The sequence below is a fragment of the Lepidochelys olivacea genome (assembly GCF_965140295.1).
Source record: "Lepidochelys olivacea isolate rLepOli2 genome assembly, chromosome: 7".
NCBI lineage: Eukaryota > Metazoa > Chordata > Testudines > Cheloniidae > Lepidochelys > Lepidochelys olivacea.
Window position 1 is genome coordinate 83,167,599 of NC_140417.1, and position 18,292 is coordinate 83,185,890.

General features: G+C 46.2%; 1 long non-coding RNA gene across 1 annotated transcript in view; it reads left to right on the top strand.

Moving 5' to 3' along the window:
* The first annotated feature begins 13,167 nt into the window (after positions 1 to 13,167).
* Positions 13,168 to 18,292, top strand: part of LOC311523996 — a 30,107-nt gene continuing 24,982 nt past the window's right edge. Inside the window, exons 1-2 of the long non-coding RNA XR_014712459.1 lie at positions 13,168 to 13,338; positions 14,164 to 14,231. This is a non-coding gene — a long non-coding RNA (uncharacterized lncRNA). The remainder of the gene's footprint in view (positions 13,339 to 14,163; positions 14,232 to 18,292) is intronic.

Consider the following 18,292-nt stretch of genomic DNA (forward strand, 5'->3'; position numbering starts at 1 on the left):
GAGAAATCCTCAGGTCCAGCTCCTGCACTGAGGCAGGATCACATAAACCTAGGCGACCCCGACAGGCGTTTGTACAACCTGTTAGAAATGTCCAGTGATGGGGATTCTACAACCTCCCCTGGAAGCCTAGTCCAGAGCTTAACTATCCTTAGAGTTAGAAAGTTTTTCCTAATATCTAACCTCAATTCCCTTGCTGTAGATGAAGCCCAGTACTTATTGTGGTCCTACACTGCATGGTATGGAAGGGAAGGAATAATTTCAGGGGCCTGCAAAATGTGAGTAGGTCATATATACCCACACCCACGCCATGTGGTGTTCTGTCTCCCTCTAGTGGTGCTGCTGAACTCGTATATAAGTTGATGAGCTTGCTACAGCTTTGGCGAACAGACCTGGGTCTTTTAGTTCAGGGGGAGCAGCTTGTGCTTTAAGATGCAGAAGGACATGGCATAACTCATGCAGATGGAGAGCACAAAGGAGGGACACAGTGTCAACATACTGCATGTGTGTGTGCGCACACCCACAATCCTCCGGAATCTTCTTTACCCAAATACAATGATTTTCAGAAGTGCTGATCCCCTGCAGTTCCCATTGACTTCAAATGGAGTTTTGGTGCTTGACATGGCTGAACATCAGGCCCCATATGACTGGGATACACAGGGAGGTGAGCCAATTTTCCTTATGCGGTTAAGGACTAGGAGCAGGGTTGAGAGTGGGGGTGGGAAGAAATTCTGACCATGGTTCTACTTAAGGAGTGAAGAACTAGAAGGTAGATTAGTTAGCTGATGTTTCTCTTTAAGGGACAGAGAACGGACTGGGGTTGCAAGATAATATTGGCCATTAATTATCCTTAAGAAGTAGAAAGCTAGAAGGTGTGGTAGGGGGGTGCTTTTCTCTAAGGAGTAGAGAAGTGGGAGGAGGTAGAACTGGGATACCTGCTGCACTTTCTTCTCCACATACGGAAAGTTTCCAATGAGAGCAAGTTTCACTTCCCTGTTAGGAAAAAGAAAAGGAGTACTTGTGGCACCTTAGAGACTAACCAATTTATTTGAGCATGAGCTTTCATGAGCTACAGCTCACTTCATCGGATGCATCGAATGCTGTTAGGGGATCTCTTTTTTGTCAGCATTTCATTACAGTGAAAACAGGGCATATAATAAAACTGTGTCCTAAAAAAAAAAAAAGTCAGCCACACAGATGGCCTTTGTCTGAAGGTGTAATTACAGGATAAATATGGGATGCTGACCAAGAAACATGGTCTGGTGAGGCATGCAGTCTTTTTAAATAGATACATTTTCTATTTAATTCTAGCATATTCCGGTGTGCTGCAGCCACTAGTCTCTCTTTGGCCCAAAGGTCCTATCTCTGGCCCATAGGAGGAAGCAAAAGTCCAGTGGGTTAGGTGTTACTATATAAATAAATGAACTCTAGTCAGGAATAATGCATATTTAAAGTGTTTTCTACCGGGAATGCCTAGCTATTCCCAAGAGTGAATGAGGCAATTTATGCTCCTCTTTCAGGTATTGCTTACATGCTCTTTATGTTTCTAATCCAAAAGAAACAGAAAATATAGCTCGGTAGGGCAGTGCGTGTCCCAAGTGCCAACATACAATGGTTCTTCTCCTTGTTCCTACACTGAGTAGTGGGGAAAAAGTGATTTCTCTGTGGACTGGATGGGAAACAAAGAGATACTCCAGCCCAGATAGATCTTGACTTGTTAACTAGGAACAGTTGGCACTGAAGTTGGGCAAACAGTTTTCTCTCATCACATGGTGTTCAATATTCCTTACTTCTTGTGCCTCCGAGGTCACTTCCTGTGTGTGGCAGCTAAAGCAGGATGAGTGCTGGAAATGAAAAGGCTCGGTCTAAACCTCCATCTTCCCCTGGCCTCATGCCAGCACTTGAGCTGAGGTTCTCAGGACTGGATTTGTATATGGATCTGACATGTCCATTGCTTCAGGCAGATGCTAATAAATAAATTGCTTCTCAGAAGTGTTTATCAAACTGCCCGATATAGAAACCCACCTTGATAATGTTGAGAGGGACCTAGAATTAAACTAGGCCATCCTTCTTAATCAAGTGGGAGTGAGGGGGTGGAGGTGCTGGTGGGGTGGGAAGCGGAGTGCTTCTTTCTCTGAAAGCTTATCTTGTAGAAGTTTGGCGAAATCCCCCACTTGTCCAGATCAGCCTCTTTTTGACCTTGTAGTATGTCAAACATACAAAGACTTAATTGTAAAAATACATCATTTAAAAGTTAAAAACTTTACCACACCTTCAATGAAATAATCTTCTTCGGCATTTGCCATGCATCTTCGTATATCATCGGCACACGCAATCACTGTTGTATTTATGTACTCCTCCATGCTGTGGTGAATAATATCCACAGCACAAATCCCTATGAAAGATGACATCTCCCTTTTTTGAAGTGATACCATTAATAATCCAGTATAACTGAGTCAACTAGCTATTTTGACCCATTGTCCGGACAATATGCCTCTATACCTGTTGACCTAGAGTGGTCCATGTAGGTCTCTCATCTTACATAGTTAATGTGATAGTTAATGTTGGCATCTTCTAATATTTTTTTCCCTATGCGCTTGCATAACTCCTTTATGCACAGTTGATGCCTTTGGCAGAACGCATCCCACACATTATTTGCCCTCTGTCTAAGGAAGCTTGTCCTGACTTCCTTTCCTGATCAAGGCTTACTTAGCTTTTACCTAAACTGTTTTGGTTCTGACCATGTTCCCCTCTCACAGTGTTGTTCATCAGCCACCTTCCCGATACAGCTCAGAATCTCCCAGACTGCTCTTTTCAGCTCCTCTAGTCTAAAAGACAGAAAAGCCTGACTTTTTCTAACTTCTCACCATGACTATCGCCCCCAAGCTCCTGAATCACCTGTAATATAAGCTGTACCTTTCAGTTCTCCAATATCCTTCCCTTGGTAAGAATCCCCAAACTGTACACAATATGCCTGTCTCCACTTCTTTTTCTTTCTGTCCATTTACTGTTATGTCTTTGTATACGTTTGTATTCTGTATTTTTATATGTGTCTAGACAGCTGTCTGGCTGACTCACTGTTTGTCTCTGTGCCTGCTGATCTCCCTACCTTGTACTTACTTTACCTGAGTGTGTCGACTGGAGTCCTCGCTCATCTTATTCGTTTCAGACCCTTGTAGGAAAGGGATTCAAACAATAACATGAGTGAAATAAATATCCTCCTAGTTTCAAGCCAGGAGGAAACTGGACTTGGATTTGAAAGGAAAATGCTAATGTTCTCCAAGCTTCTTGGTCTCGTTAAATTGTTTAACGAGGGGTTTTTTTTAAATGGCTGTTGATATTTTTCCTGCAGGTGAAGGATCCTTGGAATTTTCTCCAGAACCTGCTGTTGGAGCCAACTTAAACAAGAATAGTCCACTTTATGGCAAACCTAGCAAAGCCAGGACAGCTCCGGAACAAACCCTGAGTGTCTTAGAGAAAGAAGGAGGGAGGGAAAAGGCAGGGCATATTTGCTGTTCCAATGTCAAGTTTGAATTAGACTGGTAAGGGGAAAACACCAGTCAGACAGGTTACATTTAGTCTGGAATGAGGGTATTTGTAAACTCCCCTCAGCTAGCAATCCTACACCATCTCCCACAGAGACTCCTTCTGGACAGGGATGGCACTGGAATAATTGTGAACACCATCACTCCTATTACATAGATTCCAGTTAGGAGACATTAGGACTTGCGTAGCTGCATACAGCCCCCCTAAATCTTCTGCAGCACAGCCACGGTTCTTACACCACCCCCTAAGGGGTGATAAAGGGAACATGGTTCTCTAGCTTTGGACTGTCTTGTTGAAGTATTGGCTGAAGCACTCATGAATTCTCACATTCACCCACCCCAAACGATTTCTTTTTAGATTGCACCTGTACCCACTCCTTCCCCACCGCTAATGCTCATGTACCATCCTCCACAGCTCCTCCACAATCGATACTCCCATACTATCCTGAACATTTCCCCCAGAGCTCCTATACCATCCTGTACAGCCCCCCTCAGAGCCCATGCTCTTAAATGATTCCCTACAGCTCCCCATAGCCAGTGCTCCTATACCATTGTGTATAGCTTCCCCAATGCTCCTATACCTCTCTATATAGCTTCCCCACAGTCAGCACTTCTGCATTATTCCTAACAGTAAAAAACTAACCTCTTATTGACATAAATAGTTTCTTTTATTAGGCAAAACTCTCTGTGAGCAGAACAGTGAGGTAAATGATATCATGGAGATATGCTATTTGCATTCAGATGTTTGGAGAATCCATGTCCATTGCCTTATCTGCCTCTATCTTACAGCCTAACTATATCTGCTTCTAACATGTGCGTGTGTATCTGTTGTGGCGACCGTATACTCTGTCACCCTTTGGGGTGGGGGCAGGGAGGAAGGGCATTTGGGCCCCACGATCACATCACTAGGGCTGTCTTTAGCCTGAACGGCAGGGCCTAGTGGCCAGAGTCAATAGGGCTTTGGTGGGCTGCCACCCCAAACAGTCTGGGGGGACAGGGGTGAAGAGACCCGGCCTGCGGTCCGGGCAGAACCATAATCCATCTAGGGAGATCAATTCTCTGGCGGGGCAGAATGCAAACAGCCTACCATCCTATCTCTGAGGGGTGGCAGACCAATGCAGGCATCTCAGACTCAGATGGGGGAACTGCCACCCCCAGAGGTGGGGTTAGAAGGGATAGAGGAACACGGGCCCATCCAACTCCACCAACTCCCAGGGCCCAGATAGTGGTGAATGGGTTCGCTACTGAGTCGGCGGGAAGGTCCGACCAAAACACATCAGCTCCTCAGGGGACAGTGCCTAGTCTCCCCATGGCTACTTTCTACCATGAGTCCTGTCATCGTGATTTGGGTGTCTGTGTCTCTGGGCTCAGCCAGCTGCGCTGCTCCTGGTGACTGCAACCTCTCTGGGGCATCTGCTGACACTGGGGCATCAGTCTGGGGCGCGGCACCTCTGGCTCTTGCAATCCAGGCTTCCTGCTGTTCCTCAGCTGGAGCCAGTGAGGTGCACCTTTCCTCCTCAGCAGTCAGCCCTAACTGGGCTTCTCCCTTTTATACTGCTAGAGCAGTTGGTGCATGCTCAGCAGGGATGAGAGGGCGTGGCTTCCGCTGTCAAGAGTGCTGCCTTAACTCCTTCATCTCCAATACAGGGCCTGTATACCCCATCATAGTATCATTCACCCATCCTGCCATAGGTGCCAACTTTTCCTGGCACCTGTGGGTGTTTGTGCCCCCCGGCCCCGACCTGACTCCACCCCGTCCCTGCCCCGTCCCGCCCCCATTCCAATCCCTTCCCCAAAGTCCCCGCTCCAACTCCCACCCCTGCCCCTATTGGACTCCTTCCCCAAATCCCCACCCTGACCCCGCGTCTTCCCTGAGCACGCTGTGTTCCCCCTCCTCCCCCCTCCCTCCCAGCGCTTGCTGCTGTGAAACAGCTGTTTCGCGGCGGGAAGCACTGGGAGCTAGAGGGAGAAGCGGTGCGCTCAGGGGAGGAGACAGAGGTGGAGCGGAGGTGAGCTGGGGTAGAGAACTGCCAGTGGGTGCAGAACACCCACCAATTTTTCCCCATGGGTGCTCCAGCCCCGGAGCACCCATAGAGTCGGCGCCTATGCATCCTGCCATCTGTTGTGGTGTATTTCCCATTCAACCATCCTGCCATCTGTTGTAGTTTATTTACTTCCCAGCAAACACCAACACTTCCATTTCAACCTCTTCTGCACTGTCTGGCATTCCTTACCATAGCAATGAGTAGCATAGCATATACAGTAATATTGATTATCTGAGTGAGACTGATATGCTAAGACAAGCCTAACATATTTGATGTACATAGTCTCATCACAAAAAATCACTGCAGGGGACAAAAGATTTTCTGGTTGAAGCACAGGCCTAGGAGTCAGGAGATCTGGGTTCTGTTCCCACTTCTCCCAGAGACATTCTGTGCAACCTTGGACAAGTCACTCAGCCTTTGTTTCATCCCTCTTTTGGGGTGATAATACTGTCCTGCCCTACTGGTGGTATTGTAAGGCTTAATCCATTAATATGTGTAAAAATGCATGAAGTTCCTCAGCTAGATTCTGATTCTGCTCCCATTGAAGTGGTATAGGATTAGGCCTATGAAAGGTGCTGTACAAGTGCAAAATATTTCCTTAACCCTGGATACCATGCTGGACTCTGTCAAATTCTCTGTCAAAGTGTGTATTTCAGTTTGAGAGCAGCTGTTTTATCATTTTCTTGGGTGTTTTTTCTTTTTGCCGCAGTTAAAATAAATACCAAGTGTCCTTAGAAGCTCTAATCACACGTTATTAGTGAAAATACTCATCTGAACAATGACCAGTGATTTGGAGGAGACTAAACATCCGTGTGCCTTCTTCATCCTGGATCGCTGCCTCTTGCTGTGGCTTTTGTAATTCACCATATGAAAGCAGCCCTCTGTTGCTCCTCTCCAGGTAACTAATATAATCATTGTTGATGTTGGATATAATCTTCATCCTCCAAACGTATATGCTTGGGCAGATTGCAGCCATCTCAGAAAAACAAGCTACTGCTTCTTATTCACATACATGACAGTGGAGATTGTGTTACTAAATATTCTTGCTGCTCAGTATTATAGTCTTAAGATATCTTAAGCTTTCTTCTAAGACAGCTCTGCCCTTTGATTTGAACCCAGCATTTGGAAAGATCAGAAGGTACAAGTGAAAAATGCTTCATGCCCTGGGTGGAGTGTGAATGGAAACTGCCAACAAAACAAATAGGACTGGAGTTCTTGCACACTCTGTTGGCAGTTTCCATCTTGCTGAAAAATTACACCCTTTGTGACATCTCCATTTTAAATCAGGTGTCAGAGTAGCAGCTGTGTTAGTCTGTATCCACAAAAAGAAAAGGAGGACTTGTGGCACCTTAGAGACTAAGCCCTGGTCTACACTAGGACTTTAGGTCGAATTTAGCAGCGTTAAATCGATTTAAACCTGCACCCGTCCACACAGTGAAGCCCTTTATTTCGACTTAAAGGGCTCTTAAAATCGATTTCCTTACTCCACCCCTGACAAGTGGATTAGCGCTTAAATCGACGTTCCCAGCTCGAATTTGGGGTACTGTGGACATAATTCGATGTTATTGGCCTCCGGGAGCTATCCCAGAGTGCTCCATTCTGACCGCTCTGGACAGCACTCTCAACTCAGATGCACTGGCCAGGTAGACAGGAAAAGAACCGCGAACTTTTGAATCTCATTTCCTGTTTGGCCAGCGTGGCAAGCTGCAGGTGACCATGCAGAGCTCATCAGCACAGGTGACCATGATGGAGTCCCAGAATCGCAAAAGAGCTCCAGCATGGACCGAACGGGAGGTACGGGATCTGATCGCTGTTTGGGGAGAGGAATCCGTGCTATCAGAACTCCGTTCCAGTTTTCGAAATGCCAAAACCTTTGTGAAAATCTCCCAGGGCATGAAGGACAGAGGCCATAACAGGGACCCGAAGCAGTGCCGCGTGAAACTGAAGGAGCTGAGGCAAGCCTACCAGAAAACCAGAGAGGCGAACAGCCGCTCTGGGTCAGAGCCCCAAACATGCCGCTTCTATGATGAGCTGCATGCCATTTTAGGGGGTTCAGCCACCACTACCCCAGCCGTGTTGTTTGACTCCTTCAATGGAGATGGAGGCAATACGGAAGCAGGTTTTGGGGACGAAGAAGATGAGGAGGAGGAGGAGGTTGTAGATAGCTCACAGCAAGCAAGCGGAGAAACCGGTTTTCCCGACAGCCAGGAACTGTTTCTCACCCTAGACCTGGAGCCAGTACCCCCCGAACCCACCCAAGGCTGCCTCCTGGACCCAGCAGGCGGAGAAGGGACCTCTGGTGAGTGTACCTTTTAAAATGCTATACATGGTTTAAAAGCAAGCATGTGAAAGGATTATTTTGCCCTGGCATTTGCGGTTCTCCTAGATGTAGTCCTAAAGCCTTTGCAAAAGGTTTCTGGGGAGGGCAGCCTTATTTCGTCCTTCATGGTAGGACACTTTTATCACTCCAGGCCAGTAACACATACTCGGGAATCACTGTAGAACAAAGCATTGCAGTGTATGTTTGCTGGCATTCAACCAACATCCGTTCTTTCTCTCTCTGTGTTATCCTCAGGAGAGTGAGATATAATTCATGGTCACCTGGTTGAAATAGGGTGCTTTTCTTCAGGGACACATTCCTGCTGTGCTGTTTGCCTGTGGCTGAACAGAAATGTTCCCCGCTGTTAGCCACGGGGAGGGGGGAGGGTTGAGGGGGTAGTCACGCGGTGGGAGGAGGCAAAATGCGACCTTGTAACGAAAGCACATGTGCTATGTATGTAATGTTAACAGCAAGGTTTACCCTGAAAGAGTGTAGCGACTGTTTTATAAAATGTGTCTTTTTAAATACCGCTGTCCCTTTTTTTTTCTCCACCAGCTGGATGTGTTTCAATGATCACAGGATCTTCTCCTTCCCAGAGGCTAGTGAAGCTTAGAAAGAAAAAAAAACGCACTCGAGATGAAATGTTCTCCGAGCTCATGCTGTCCTCCCACACTGACAGAGCACAGACGAATGCGTGGAGGCAAATAATGTCAGAGTGCAGGAAAGCACAAAATGACCGGGAGGAGAGGTGGAGGGCTGAAGAGAGTAAGTGGCGGGCTGAAGAGAGTAAGTGGCGGGCAGAAGACAGGGCTGAAGCTCAAATGTGGCGGCAGCATGATGAGAGAAGGCAGGATTCAATGCTGAGGCTGCTGCAGGACCAAACCAGAATGCTCCAGTGTATGGTTGAGCTGCAGCAAAGGCAGCTGGAGCACAGACTGCCACTGCTGCCCCTCTGTAACCAACCGCCCTCCTCCCCAAGTTCCATAGCCTCCACACCCAGATGCCCAAGAACGCGGTGGGGGGGCCTCCGGCCAACCAGCGACTCCACAACAGAGGATTGCCCAAAAAAAAGAAGGCTGTCATTCAATAAATTTTAAAGTTGTAAACTTTTAAAGTGCTGTGCTTAAAGTGCTGTGTGGCATTTTCCTTCCCTCCTCCACCACCCCTCCTGGGATACCTTGGTAGTCATCCCCCTATTTGTGTGATGAATGAATAACGAATGCATGACTGTGAAGCAGCAATGACTTTATTGCCTCTGCAAGCAATGATTAAAGGGAGGAGGGGAGGGTGGTTAGCTTACAGGGAAGTAGAGTGAACCAAGGGGCGGGGGGTTTCATCAAGGAGAAACAAACAGAACTTTCACACTGTAGCCTGGCCAGTCATGAAACTGGTTTTCAAAGCTTCTCTGATGCGTGCCGCGCCCTCCTGAGCTCTTCTAACCGCCCTGGTGTCTGGCTGCGCGTAACCAGCAGCCAGGCGATTTGCCTCAATCTCCCACCCCGCCATAAACGTCTCCCCCTTACTCTCACAGATATTGTGGAGCACACAGCAAGCAGTAATAACAGTGGGAATATTGGTTTCGCTGAGGTCTAAGCGAGTCAGTAAACTGCGCCAGCGCGCCTTTGAACGTCCAAATGCACATTCTACCACCATTCTGCACTTGCTCAGCCTGTAGTTGAACAGCTCCTGACTACTGTCCAGGCTGCCTGTGTACGGCTTCATGAGCCAGGGCATTAAGGGGTAGGCTGGGTCCCCAAGGATACATATAGGCATTTCAACATCCCCAACAGTTATTTTCTGGTCTGGGAAGAAAGTCCCTTCCTGCAGCTTTTGAAACAGACCAGAGTTCCTGAAGATGCGAGCGTCATGCACCTTTCCCGGCCATCCCACGTTGATGTTGGTGAAACGTCCCTTGTGATCCACCAGAGCTTGCAGCACTATCGAAAAGTACCCCTTGCGGTTTATGTACTCGCCGGCTTGGTGCTCTGGTGCCAAGATAGGGATATGGGTTCCGTCTATAGCCCCACCACAGTTAGGGAATCCCATTGCAGCAAAGCCATCCACTATGACCTGCACATTTCCCAGGGTCACTACCCTTGATATCAGCAGATCTTTGATTGCATGAGCTACTTGCATCACAGCAGCCCCCACAGTAGATTTGCCCACTCCAAATTGATTCCCAACTGACCGGTAGCTGTCTGGCGTTGCAAGCTTCCACAGGGCTATCGCCACTCGCTTCTCAACTGTGAGGGCTGCTCTCATCCTGGTATTCATGCGCTTCAGGGCAGGGGAAAGCAAGTCACAAAGTTCCATGAAAGTGCCCTTACGCATGCGAAAGTTTCGCAGCCACTGGGAATCGTCCCAGACCTGCAACACTATGCAGTCCCACCAGTCTGTGCTTGTTTCCCGAGCCCAGAATCGGCGTTCCACAGCATGAACCTGCCCCATTAGCACCATGATGCATGCATTGGCAGGGCCCATGCTTTCAGAGAAATCTGTGTCCATGTCCTGATCACTCACGGGACCGCGCTGACGTCGCCTCCTCGCCCGGTATCGCGTTGCCATGTTCTGGTGCTGCATATACTGCTGGATAATGCGTGTGGTGGTTGATGTGCTCCTAATTGCCAAAATGAGCTCAGCGGCCTCCATGCTTGCCTTGGTATGGCGTCCGCACAGAAAGAAGGCGCGGAACGATTGTCTGCCGTTGCTCTGACGGAGGGAGGGGCGACTGACGACACGGCTTACAGGGTTGGCTTCAGGGAGCTAAAATCAACAAAGGGTGTGCCTGTACATCAAGGAGTATTTCAGGCAGGACTGCACGGAGGGTTCCAATAAGAAATGGTGCACCAAAGTTATCGTTCTTATTGGAACAAGGAGGTTAGCCTGGCCTCTGATTGATACATGGCTAGATTAACCTCGCTGCGCCTTCTCTGTGACTGACTGCAGTGTGATCTAGACAGGGGAGGAGGAAAATGAGTCCAAAACAAATCTGGTCTATGTCTTGTTCTGACCCACTCCATCGATCCTTTACATCTTTGGCTGGCAGCAGACAAAAAAGGCGCGAAATGATTGTCTGCCCTTGCTTTCACGGGGGGAGGGAGGGTGGGAACGGGGTCCTGACGATATGTACCCAGAACCACCCGCGACAATGTTTTAGCCCCATCAGGCATTGGGATATCAACCCAGAATTCCAATGGGCAGCGGAGACTGCGGGAACTGTGGGATAGCTACCCACAGTGCAACGCTCCAGAAGTCGACGCTTGCCTCGGTACTGTGGAAGCGCTCCGCCGAGTTAATGCACTTAATGCACTTAGAGTATTTTCTGTGGGGACACACACACTCGAATATATAAAACCGATTTCAAAAAAACCGACTTCTATAAATTCGACCTAATTTCGTAGTGTAGACATACCCTAACAAACTTATTTGAGCATAAGCTTTTGTGAGCTACAGCTCATCCGATGAAGTGAGCTGTAGCTCACGAAAGCTTATGCTCAAATAAATTTGTTAGTCTCTAAGGTGCCACAAGTCCTCCTTTTCATTTTAAATCAGTTTCTCTTTGACCTTACTGCTGACTCCCAAGAACTGTTTTACTGTCACTGTTTAAGCAAAAAGTTTTGTATTGTATTAGGGCTGTAGTTCTTGCGATTGTGAATATGATAGTAAAGCTAGATGGAACCTGGCTTGTTTTTCCTGGACTGCTGGGCCTGGGCTCCCTTTGAAGGCTTCCAACTTCCTTTTAAGTTCCTAGTGCAAATCACTCAGCCTGAATTGTAATGAAGGCTATATATTTTTTTGGTTTTGACACCTGTTGTATCCCTTTCTAATGTATAAAAACCATAAGTATGCCGAATAACGCTTCATTATATTAGCCATGAGATCAGGCACATACCACTGCTGCTCTCGCTATGGGACACTGACAGCTGGAACTCACTTTTGATGGCTCATTACACATCCATTAGCAACTTCTGTTCTGTCCAGTGAGAATTGACGTTGGAAGCCTTTAGTGATTGTACCACACACTGGCAATTTACCTTTTGATTGCCTCACAGAAAACCCTCACCTTCTGCTAATCTCTCTCCATCATATGCAGAAGCTGCAGCTTCAATTTCATTCTGAAATAACAAAAGAACACAAGAATGGCCATACTGGGTCAGACCAATGGTCCATCTAGCTCAGTGTCCTGTCTTTCCCCACTGACCAATGCCAGATGCTTTGAATGGAATAAATAGAACAGGGCAATTATCAAATGATTCATCCCCTGTTGTCCAGTCCCAGCATCTGGCAGTCAGAGGCTTAGGAAAACACAGACCATGGGGCTGCTGACTAACAGCAGAGGTTACCTGTGGGGGGACATGCAGTGAGTGTCACACATCCCACCAGATTTGCAGCTTGGCTTGTATCGAGCATGCTAACATGGACTGAGCATGCTCAGGAACACTGATGCAGTTGGCTGCCCTCACTCTGTCCCCCCACTATTGACAGTCACAGGGTATCTCTGGGTAATAGCCGTTGATAAACCTATCCTTCAGGAACTTATCTAATTCTTTTTGGAACCAAATTATAGCTTTTGGCATTCACAACATCCCCTGGCAATGAGTGCCATAGATTGATTGTACATTGTGCAAAGAAGTATTTCATTATGTTTGTTTTAACCTGTTGCCTATTAATTTCATTGGGTGACCCCCTGATTCTTGGGTTGCGATGTGGTAAATAACACTTCCTTATTTCCTTGCTCTACGTTATTCATGATTTTACAGACTGTGATGGTGCCCCCCATAAAGCTTTATGGAAATATGCTTATGAATATATATATAACATAACTGGAATATGTTCAATGCTACATATGCCATGTAACATATCTATGTAAAGGTTATGATCTACTGAATCTATTAATCCTATTTGTATGCATGTATCATTTTTGTATTCAAAGTTATGAATATTGGCTCTGTACTGGCTTGATTTCTAAATAACCTTGGTAGAACATTTGGTCAGTTCCTGGAGAAAAGAATTTGCAAAGTTAAGTGCCCAATCAAGAAGCACTTAAGGAACAATGCATCTTGGAATGCTCCAATCCACATAAGAAGTCTTCCTGGAGACATTCAAGATGCCATGTCAGCAATGGCTTCTGCCTGTAAAAACTGTGAGTCATGCATGGACATGTGACTTGCCCAGGTGACTCCAGAACTCCATCTTGGAGCTGGACTTTGCATAGGAGAGAGAAGGATGTCTCCACCCACAAGAGAAAGTCTATTTAAGCCCGTGGGAGACCCCTCCATTTTGTCTTCAGCTGGCTAAGGAGATAGCCTCTCCACCCCCAAGGATACCAGAAAGAAACTGGAACAAAGGACAGTAACCACAGGGGGTGTGAGTGCTTGCTGGACCCAGACTAGAAGCAGACTACTCTGTAAAAGAGAGCTTACTAGAACTGGTGAAGTTTTTATCTGTATTTAATTTGATTAGACATAGACTTGCGTGTTTTATTTTATTTTGCTTGGTAATTCACTTTGTTCTTTCTGTTACTACTTGGAACCACTTAAACCTTACTTTCTGTATTTAATAAAATCACTTTTTATTTATTAATTAACCCTAACTATGTATTAATACCGGGGGGGGGAGGGACAGCTGTGCATACTTCTATATCAGTGTTATAGAGGGCAAACAATTTATGAGTTTACCCTGTATAAAGCTTATAAAGGGTAAAAAGGATTTATTTAGGGTTTGGACCCCATTGGGAGTTGGACATCTGAGTGTTTGAAGACAGGAACACTTCTGTAAGCTGCTTTCAGTTAAGCCCACAGCTGTTAGGGGATGTGGTTCAGACCTGGGTCTGGGTTTGCAGCAGGCTAGCGGGTCTGGCTCAAACCAGGCAGGGCACTGAAATCCTAAGCTACCACGGCAGGAAAGCAGTAGTAGAAGTAGTCTTGGCACATCAGGTGGCAGCTCCCAAGGGGGTTTCTGTGATCCAACCTGTCACACAGACCTCTAGCATATCCCCCTTAGTCATCTCTGAATGGTTCCAGTCTTTTTAATTTGTGTTTATATGGAAGCTGTTCCATACCCTTAATCATTTTAATTGCCCTTCTCTGTACTTTTTCCATTTCTAAAATATCTTTTTAGATTAAGTGACCAGAATGGCACAAAGTATTCCAGCTGTGGTGTATCATAGATTTATATAATGGCATTATGATATTTAATGTCTTATTATCAATCGCTTTCCTAATGGTTCCTAACATTCTGTTCGCTTTTTTGACAGCTGCTGCACGTCGAGTGGATGTTTTCAGAAAACTAATCACAAGGACTCGAAGATCTCTTTCTTGAGAGGTAACAGCTTATTTAAATTCTATCATTTTATATGTATAGTTGCGATTGTTTTCCAATGTGCATTACTTTGCATTTATCAACATTGAATTTCATCTGCCAATTTGTTGACCAGGCACCCAGTTTTGTGAGATCCCTTTGTAACGCTTCCCAGTCTGCTTTGGACTTAACTATCTTGAGTAATTTTGTATCATCTGCAAACTTTGCCACCTCACTGTTTACCTTTGCCACCTCACCTTTTTTCCAGATCATTTATGAATATGGTGAACAGCAGCACAGGTCCCAGTACAGATTGCTGGGGGATGCTGCTATTTACCTCTCCATACTAAAAACAGATAATTTATTCCTATCCTTTGTTTCCTGTATTTTAACCAGTTATTGATCCACGAGAGGACCTTCCCTCTCCTTCCATGACTGCTTAGTTTGCTTAAGAGCCTTTGGTGAGGGACCTTGTCAAAGGCTTTCTGAAAGACCAAGTACACTATATGCTTGGGATCACCCTTATCCACTGTCGTGAAGCAGAGAAACTGCCTGCCAGCACACTAGTGGTTAAAGAGAGCCTGTGGGCCCAGCTAGCCCAACCTTATATTTGCAGCTGTCATAAATATAAAGGGAGGGGTAACCACCTTTCTGTGTACAGTGCTACAAAATCCCTCCTGGCCAGAGGCAAAACCCTTTCACCTGTAAAGGGTGAAGAAGCTAAGGTAACCTCGCTGGCACCTGACCTAAAATGACCAATGAGGGGACAAGATACTTTCAAATCTGGAGAGGGGGACAAAGGGTTTGGTCTGTCTGTGTGATGCTTTTGCAGGGAAAAGATCAGGAATGCAGCCTTACAACTCCTGTAAAGTTAGTAAGTAATCTAGCTAGAAAATGCATTAGATTTTCTTTTGTTTAATAGCTGGTAAAATAAGCTGTGCTGGAGGGAATGTATATTCCTGTTTTTGTGTCTTTTTGTAACTTAAGGTTTTGCCTAGAGGGATTCTCTATGTTTTGAATCTGATTACCCTGTAAGGTATTTACCATCCTGATTTTACAGAGGTGATTCTTTTATCTTTTCTTTAGTTAAAATTCTTCTTTTAAGAACCTGCTTGATTTTTCATTGTTCTTAAGATCCAAGGGTTTGGGTCTGTGCTCACCTGTACAAATTGATGAGGATTCTTAACAAGCCTTCCTCAGGAAAGGGGGTGTAGGGCTTTGGGGGATATTTTGTGGGAAAGACGTCTCCTAGTGGGCTCTTTCCCTTTTCTTTGTTTAAAACGGTTGGTGGTGGCAGCATATGGTTCAAAGACAAGGCAAAGTCTGTACTTTGGGAAAGTTTTAACCTAAGCTGGTAAGAATAAGCTTAGGGGGTCTTGCATGCAAGTCCCCACATCTGTACCCTAGAGTTCAGAGTGGGGAAGGAACCTTGACAGCAGCAATGCCAGATCTGGATGGGAGAGAAAAGTATGGAGCCTGGCTCAGTATGAGGCTGACTGGCAAAGAGGCAGGAGCTAGCTGCCTCCCTACCCGAGGGATGGATCACCAGCCTAGCCAAGGAAGCCACCAGGAAACAAACCCTGTCTTCCTGGACAACAGAGACTGAGAAAGATTCTTAGGAGCACCCAGCCTAAGAGGAACCTGGGTGACAGAAGTGCAGAGACCTTCTGGGGGTTCCAACCCTGTCAGACTTAAGGCTGGAGGAATCTGGGACCGCAGCAGGATGCTGCCCAGGGCCCACTACTAGAGACAGCAACTTGGACTATAGTGGCCATGCCCCAAACTGAAGGGACAACGGTAGGAAGTAGCCCAGGGCAGTGGGCATAGACTTGCCGCTGGAAGGTCCCCAACCCAGAGGTTGCCCTGGGCTGGGACACGGTGGAGTGGAAGGGCTTGGATCCCCCTACCCTCCCTGCCTTAAAGGCTGAGGTATCTTGACCAGGGGACTAGAAGTGAAGTACTCTGACGACTAGGTCACCTGGCCTTCCAAGCCTCCTATTACCGCCACGTGTTTGGCCCCCTCAAAGAATTCTCATAGATTGGTGAGGCATTATTTCCCTTTACAAAACCCATGTTGACTCTTCTCCAACACATCATGTTCACTTATGTATCTGATAATTATGTTCCTTACTATAGTGTCAACCATTTTGCCTGGTACTGAAGTTAGGCTTACCAGCCTGTAATTGCCAGGTTTGCCTATTGGGCCTTTTTTAAAAATTAGCATCACATTAGCTATCCTCCAGTCATCTGTTACAGAATTGGATTTAAATGATAGGTTACATACCAAAGTTAGTATTTGTGCTATTTCATATTTGAGTTCCTTCAGAACTCTTGAGTGAATACCATCTGGTATTCGTTATTTATTATGGTTTAATTTATCAATTTGTTCCCAAACCTCCCCTAGTGACACCGCAATAGGGACAGTTCCTTCGATTTGTCAACTAAAAAGAATGGCTCAGGTGTGGGAAGTTCCCTCAACATCCTCTGCAGTGAGGATCAAAGCACAGAATTCATTTAGGTTCTCCACAATGGCCTTTTCTTCCTTCCCGATTGTCCTTGGCCCCACTGATTGTTTGGCAGGCTTCCTGCTTCTGATGTACTTAACATTTTTTTTGCTGTTAGTTTCTGAGTCTTTTACTAGTTGCTCTTCAAATTCTTTTTGGCCTGCCAATTATACTTTTACCCGTGACTTGCCAGAGTTTATGTTCCTTTCTATTTTCTTCAGTAGGATATAACTTCCAGTTTTTAAAGGAAGTGTTTTTGCCTCTTACAGCCTGTTTTACTCTGTTTAGCCATGGTGGCATTTTTTGGTCCTCTAATTTTTTATTTATCTTTTTTAATATTTGGGGTATACATTTAATTTGAGTCTCTTTTATGGTGTTAAAATGTTTCCATGCAGCTTGCAGGCATTTAACTCCTATAACTTGTGACAAAATGGCCAATGTTGGTATGGTGGGTCCCACACTTTTCTGGGTGGGTGGGTGGGGGCTAAGACACCACCCCTTGCCCCGGCTCTTGGGGCACCAAGGGCCCCACTAGTGGCCCAGGAAGATGGTAGAGAAGGGAAGGGGTCTGGGTTTGCTCCTCACTCTGAGCCCCAGCCACTCTCAACCCCTGCAGGATTCTTACCCTCGTCCCCCTTGGGTAGGGTTACCCCTGAGGCTGGGGGAGGGAGTCTCCCTACTCTGCTGGGGCAGGGTCTCACATCCTCCGGTTCTCTGGTCTTTCAATTCTCAGCAACACACCTTCAAAGTCTCTCCTTCCCACCCTATCTGCCTGAAGCAGGGGGGTTTTATTAGGTTCCTGCTGGTCCTTAAGTGGCTACAGGTGCTCCAATTAACCTGTAGTAACCTTCCCTAGTCTACTGGGAACCACCCCTTAATTAGCCTAGGGATTATATATCTCCTCTCTCCCACTCTCCCTGATCTTGCTGTATCACAGACCGTTTCTTTTAACGTCTATTGAGCTAGCTTCCTCATTTTTGTGTAGTTCCCCTTTTTGATGTTAAATGCTACTGTGTTGGGCTTCTTTGGTATTCCCCACTCCCTGCCCCCCAACACAAGGATGTTAAATTTAATTACATTATGGTCACCAACACCAAGTGGTTCAGCTATGCTCACCTCTTGGACCAGATTCTGTGCTCCACTTTGGACTAAATCAAGGATGGTGTCTTCCCCTGTGGGTTCCAGGACTAGCTGCTCCAAGTAGTATCATTAATGGTGTCTAGAACAGGGGATCTCAAACTGGGGATTGAGCCCCTCAGGGGGTCATGAGGGTATTACCTGGGGGGGTTTTGAGCTGTCAGCCTCCACCCCAAACCCCGCTTTGCCTCCAGCATTTAAAATGGTGTTAAATATATAAAAAAGTGTTTTTAATTTATTAGGGGGGTCACACTCAGAGGCTTGCTATGTGAAAGGGGTCACCAGTACAAAAGTCTGAGAACCACTGGTCTAGGAACTTTACCTCTGCATCCCATCCTGAGGGGACATGCACCCAGTCAATATGGGGATAGCTGAAATCCCACATTATTATGGAGTTTTCTATTTTTATAGCTTCTGTAATCTCTCTGAGCATTTCACAATCAC